General features: G+C 40.3%; 1 pseudogene; it reads right to left on the minus strand.

Annotated features, from left to right (window-relative positions):
- Positions 1–3,701: 3,701 nt before the first annotated feature.
- On the minus strand, positions 3,702–4,010 carry LOC138071359 (cAMP-regulated phosphoprotein 19 pseudogene; annotated as a pseudogene).
- Between the last annotated feature and the right edge of the window lie 2,828 nt (positions 4,011–6,838).

Below are 6,838 nucleotides of genomic sequence, written 5' to 3' on the forward strand. Positions count from 1 at the left end.
AAATTCTACTTTGGGGTATTTTGCAATTCTTAAATCAATCCCACAATGATTATACATACTTTGATATAACCTACTCACTCCCATTACAAATCTGTTTATATATATAATTAATCTTTATAACAAATTAGCACATTATTGATTTTGTTGTTTTCTGCTTTTGGAGTGAATGGCTCAGGAAGACAATCAGCAAGCTTTTCTCAGAGTGCTAGGCAGCCTTTAAGTGCAGGTGCTATGCTTAATGCACCGTTTATGGTAATTTGGGGTCATAGGAAAGCAGGTGTACAAATGAAGCCAAGATCTAGAAAAGATGCCTGGATCCAAAAGAGATGGCAGTCTTGCACAAGTCAAAGATGAAGAAAAAAAAATACATCATCTCAGGCTACAGATCCTCAGCGTCATGCTACAGTACCACAGCTTATGGGCAGAGCTCTGAAAGAGCAGTAGATTTGTCCCAGCAAAGTGTTAAGGTTCTAACTAGATAAATGACAAGTAAAATTATATTTACATTTTATTGAAATGACGTCTATAGAAGAAAAATATCTAAATATGAACTATCTGTTCCACATATAATGTAAATTGCTCTAATTGCCACAAGCCTAATTCACTTAGTTCACTATAATTACTTAAAATTAATCTTATCATAACTAGGTTTCTGGGCCAGTCTTTTCAAATATTTGTTTCATTATAAATTTCTTTTTATTTAAACAACTGTCAATTAGTAATAATACAGGATTAAGAGTAGTTAACAACTGAGAAATCATTGTGTTAGAAAATACAGCATTCAAGAGTAAAATTATAGATACATATGCTTCTGAATAGACTGAACAGCACAGCCCAACACAATTTGAGTCAAAGAAGCAAGAGAAAAAAAGAAAGGCCACAGGAAGCAAATTATTTTATTCTGTATGTATGCTTAGTCACTCAGTGGTGTCCAACTCTTCGACCACATGGACTGCAGCCTGCAAGGCTCCTCTGTCCATGGGGATTCTCCAGGCAAGAATACTGGAGTGGGTTGCCATGCCCTTCCTCCAGGGGATCTTCCCAACCCAGGGATTGAACTCAGGTCTCCTGCATTGTAAGTAGATTCTTTACCGACTGAGCCACCAGAGAAGACATTTTATTCTAATGTCCCTCAAATTGACTATGGAAGTAAAAAGTTTCTACATTAAAAAACATTTATATAAATTACATGAATTTAATTGTCACAAAAGTCAAATATATTCTGCATAGGACAAAAGGCATGTACACAAAACATAACATAGTTGTGGAATGTCATGAATATTAGTAACAAATGAAAAATTAAGTATATGACAGACTGAGCAATTACCGACTCAATGGACACAAATTTGAGCAAATTCCAGGAGATAGTTAAGGACAGGGAAACCTGGCATGCTGCAGTCCATGGGGTCACAAAGAGTTGAAAACCACTTAGTGACTAAACAACAACAAGACTGAGCAAACATTTCAGTTTGGTGTTCTATAACTCCAAGACTATAAACTACTCTTGAGAGCGTTAGCAGGTAGTAAGGCCAGAGGTCCCCAAGTCACGGGAGGAAATAAACTGCAAGTGTCAGGCAGACTTTTTTTCCCCCTTCTTTGTTGAGGAAGCCAGTTCTACCTAAGACTAACCTTTTTTTTTTTTTTTCCTTAAATCTTGGGCTGCTAGCTTTGATGTGACATCGCTCGGTCGTATCCGACTCTTTGTGACCCCATGGACTGTAGCCTACCGGGCTCCTCCATCCATGGGATTTTCCAGGCAAGAGTACTGGAGTGGGTTGCCATTTCCTTCTCCAGATGATCTTCCCGACCCAGGGATTGAACCCGGGTCTCCCACATTGTAGGCAGATGCTTTACCGTCTGAGCTACAGGGGAAGTCCTTGACTCAGCAAACCAATATTCATTTCAATTGTTTTATGGCCGAGTATGACACATCTTTTGCCATTCTAGCTCAACAATGCATATTGTGGGATTGGGGCCTGATGAAACTCCCTCAGTCTTGAAGTGTCTCTCTTATCTGATTAGGAGCTCACTGCAGTCTTCAGTCCATGTAGTTGCAAAGATCCGGACGTGACTGAGCAACTTTCACTCACTCCCTAACAGACATAAAACACCTTGCTAAAGACTAGCAAGCGGGCACTCTTTCTGTCCCCTCCTTATGTCTATGTTGGAAGCTTTCCCTATCTCTATTGTAATGTAATAAAACGTTGCTACACAAAAATCTCTGAGTAGTCAATCCTTGTCTCTGGCCCCAGATCAAAACCGTCTCCTCTGGGGGTCATGAATCCTGGCATAGCACACGGCTCACAAACCACAACCTTTCAATCTTACTATATATAAATGACAAATGACATATAGAGTTTTGTATAGGAATTCTTGTGCTTCTGGTTGGCACATCATCTACTCTTTAATATGTGAAATTAATACAGACAGTTGTGACAAGCTGTGAAAAAAATGTACTTACAAAAGTGGTACAAAAGTGGCACAAAAGTGAACTCAACAGTTAATGCACATGTACACCTCACATCTTCAACAACAATAGGTATTTTAACACTACAGAACTTAATAAGAATATTAGCTTCAACAGTAGCTGTTAAGCACCAGAGTCACATAAGTTACAACAGAATGGACAAATATTGCCTGAGTAACATTCTACTGTTAAAGCTGAAACAGAGTTAAGGCCATTATAGTTCAAGCACAGGATACAAATCTTTTGGAGTCAAGTCTGTATTTGAAATATGTGACTTTCCTTCAAACTTGTGGTCTTAAATTTCTGTTTTACAAAATCCAAAAGGAAAATGTAGAAGAAATCAATACAGTAGAGGTTATATTAAATAAGCTGCTGCTGCTGCTGCTAAGTCGCTTCAGTCATGTCCAACTCTGTGTGACCCCGCAGATGGCAGCCCACTAGGCTCCTCTGTCCCTGGGATTCTCCAGGCAAGAATATTGGAGTGGGTTGCCATTTCCTTCTCCAATGCATGAAAGTGAAAAGTGAAAGTGAAGTCACTCAGTCGGGTCTGACTCTTTGTGACCCCATGGACTGCACCCTACCAGGCTCCTCAGTCCATGAGATTTTCCAGGCAAGAGTACTGCAGTGGGGTGCCATTTCATTCTCCGATATTAAATAAGAGTAACATATAAAGCTATAATTTAATGAATTAAAGAAAGCCAAAACATTAAAATTGTAAAACTTGTTACTTGTTGGAACCAGTGCTACACTAGGAGTTAGGTAATGCATACAATTATTTTCAAGTAGATTACTTTACTTTGCTCTAACATGTTCTTTTCACCAGTGCACTGTTAGACTAGTAAAAACTCTACATAAGTATTAGTATATTCCCTTACCAGGGCTTCCCTGGTAACTCAGTCAGTAAAGAATTTGCCTGGAGTGCAGGAGACCTGGGTTTGATCCCTGGATTGGGAAGATCCCCTGGAAAAAGAAATGGCAACCCACTCCAGTATTCTTGCCTGGAAAATCCTATAGACTGAGGAGCTTGTTGGGCTACAGTCAATGGGGTCGCAGAAGTCAGACACAACTTAGCAACTAAACCACATCCCCTTACAAGAGCAGCACACACTACTGCTACCTGCGAAGTTATCACTCTTGAATGACTTAGTGAGTGAAAGTAAATAAAAAGCAGAGAAGTCATATATTAAGGGGAAATAATGGGAATTACAAGACACATGCAGTTCAACTCTTTTAATCAACCAGCCAGTTTGCTAACAAGAGATGATTACCATTGAGGAAGGTTGTATGGAGTGGGAATGTGGTCACCAGTGACCTCTGTCTTATCTGTGGCTGTGATATAGCCATACTGTAATTCCAAGCATCAAAATATTTTTTGCCCTTTCAGAAATCATTTCCTTAAAAAATCTGAACCTCTAGGCTTTTGTCTCAGATGAGGATACCTTGCTTTTAATTTTGTTTCTTCAGCTTTCTCTGGACTAGTCACTTTATCTTCCATTTCTTTCTGCTCCTCCATGGAGGCTGTCCCAGGGACTTCCATGAACATACTTCTCACTATGTGGAGGAGACACCAGAAAGAGAAGCAGTTACCAGGTAACCAAGGCTGCCCAGCTGCCTGGTTGCCTCAAGTCTGCTAGACTCCCACCCAACTCCCCAAGCATTTGACTGGGCCACCTCTACCGACCTCCATTTTCATTTCTAATTTTAATGATTTGAGTCCTTTCCCTTCTTTTCTTGATGAGTCTGGCTATCAATTTTGTTTAGTTTGATGAGTGGGTAACCATTTCCTTCTCCAGGGGATCGTCCTGATGCAAGGATCAAACCCATGTTTCTTGCATTGCAGGTATACTCTTTACTGTTTGAGCCACAAGGGAAGCCCAACCAGCTTTTAGTTGTATTGATCTTTGCCGTTATTTTCTTCACTTCTATTTCATTTATTTCTGCTCTTATTTTCCTCTTTCCTTCTACTAATGTTGGATTTTGTTTGATCTTTATTCTCTGAGAGCTTTAGGTATAAGATTGTTGTTGTTCTTCAGTCACAAAGTCATGTCTGACTCTGCGACCCCATGAGCTGCAGCATGCCAGACTTCCCTGTCCTTCACAATCTCCCTGAGTTGCTCAAACTCATCTCCATTGAGTCAGTGATGTGATCCTATCATCTCTTATCTTCTGTTGCCCCCTTCTCCTCCTGCCCTCAATATTTCCCAGCATTAAGGTCTTTTCAAGTGAATCAGCTCTTTGCAGTGGTCAGGGCAAAGAAATAGAAGAAAACAATAGAGTGAGAAAGACTAGGCATCTCTTCAAGGAAATTAGAGAGACCAAGGGAACATTTCATGCAAAGATGGGCACAATAAAGGACAGAAATGGTATGGACCTAACAGAAGCAGAAGATATTAAGATGACATGGCAAGAATACACAGAAGAACTATACAAAAAAGATCTTCATGACCTAGTTAAACAGGATGGTGTGATCACCCACCTAGAACCAGACATCCTGGAATGCAAAGTCATGTGGGCCTTGGAAGTATCACTATGAACAAAGCTGATGGAGGTGATGGAATTCCAGTTGAACTATTTCAAATCCTAAAAGATGATGCTGTGAAACTGCTGCATTCAACATGCCAACAAATTTGGGAAACTCAGCAGTGGCCACAGGGCTGGAAAAGGTCAGTTTTTGTTCCAATCCCAAAGAATGGCAATGCCAAATAATGTTCAGACTACTGCATAATTACACTCATCTCACACGCTAGCAAAGTAATGCTCAAAATTCTCCAAGCCAGGCTTCAGCAGTATGTGAACCATGAACTTCCAGATGTTCAAGCTGGATTTAGAAAAGCCAGATGAAGCAGAGATCAAATTGTCAGTATCCGTTGGATCATCAAAAAAGCAAGAGAGTTCCAAAAAAACATCTACTTCTGCTTTATTGACTATGCCATAGCCTTTGACTGTGTGGATCACAATAAACTGTGGAAAATTCTGAAAGAGATGGGAATACCAGACCACCTGACCTGCCTCCTGAGAAATCTGTATGCAGGTCAAGAAGCAATAGTTAGAACTAGACATGAAACAACACACTGGTTCCAAACTGGGAAAGGATTACGTGAAGGCTGTATATTGTCACTGTACTTATTTAACTTATATTCAGAGTACGTCATGAAAAATGATGGATTGGATGAAGCACAAGCTGAAATCAAGATTGCTGGGAGAAATATCAATGACCTCAGATATGCAGATGACACCATCCTTATGGGAGAAAGCAAAGAAGAACTAAAGAGCCTCTTGATGAAAGTGAAAGAGGAGAGTGAAAAACTTGGCTAAAAATTCAACATTCAAAAAACTAAGATCATGGCATGTGGTCCCACCACTTCATGGAAAATAGATAGAGAAACAATGGAAACAATGACATATTTATTTGGGGGGGCTCCAAAACCACTGCAGATGGTGACTGCAGCCTTGAAATTAAAAGACACTTGCTCTTTGGAAAGAAAAGCTATGACCAAACTAGACAGCATATTAAAAAGCAGAGACATTACTTTGCCAACAAAGGTCCATCTAGTCAAGGATATGGTTTTTCCAGTAGTCATGTATGGATGTGAGAGTTGGACTATAAAGAAAGCTGAGCACCGAAGAATTGATGCTTTTGGATGGTGGTGTTGGAGAAGACTTTTGAGAGTCCCTTGGACTGCAAGGAGATCCAACCAGTCCATCCTACAGTAAATCAACCTTGAATATTCATTGTAAGGACTGATGCTGAAGCTGAAACTCAAATAGTTTGGCCACCTGATGTGAAGAACTGACTCATCTTAAAAGATGAGTTTCCAGCTATCTAGGAAATGCACATCTCGTGTTGGAGGGTCACTTCCTATGCCACAGACAAAAATACAACTGGGAGGAGCACAAGTTATTGCTCCTCCAAGTATTGATAATACCTTCATTTTTAGAGAGTGCAGATATTACTTTTTCCACCCAGGGGTGGGATCCATTGCAAGCTTTTCGTATTCCATTAACATGATTCAGTTCAATTCAGTCAGTCAGTCTGGTCCGAGTCTTTGTGACCCCATGGACTGCAGCATGCCGTGCTTCCTTGTCCAGCACCAACTCCCAACTCAAGTTTGAGACTGTACAAACTCATGATGATCAAGTCGGTGATGCCATTTAACCATATCATCCTGTGTCGTCCCCTTCTCCTCCTGCCTTCAATCTTTCCCAGCATAAAGGTCTTTTCTAATGAGTCAGCTCTTCACATCAGGTAGTAAAAGTACTGCAGCTTCAGCTTTAGCATTAATCCTTTCAATGAACATTCAGGACTGATTTCCTTTAGGATTCACTGGTTTGATCTCTTTGCAGTCCAGGGGGCTCTCAAGAGTCTTCTCC

The sequence above is a fragment of the Capricornis sumatraensis genome, chromosome X (genome assembly GCF_032405125.1).
Source record: "Capricornis sumatraensis isolate serow.1 chromosome X, serow.2, whole genome shotgun sequence".
NCBI lineage: Eukaryota > Metazoa > Chordata > Mammalia > Artiodactyla > Bovidae > Capricornis > Capricornis sumatraensis.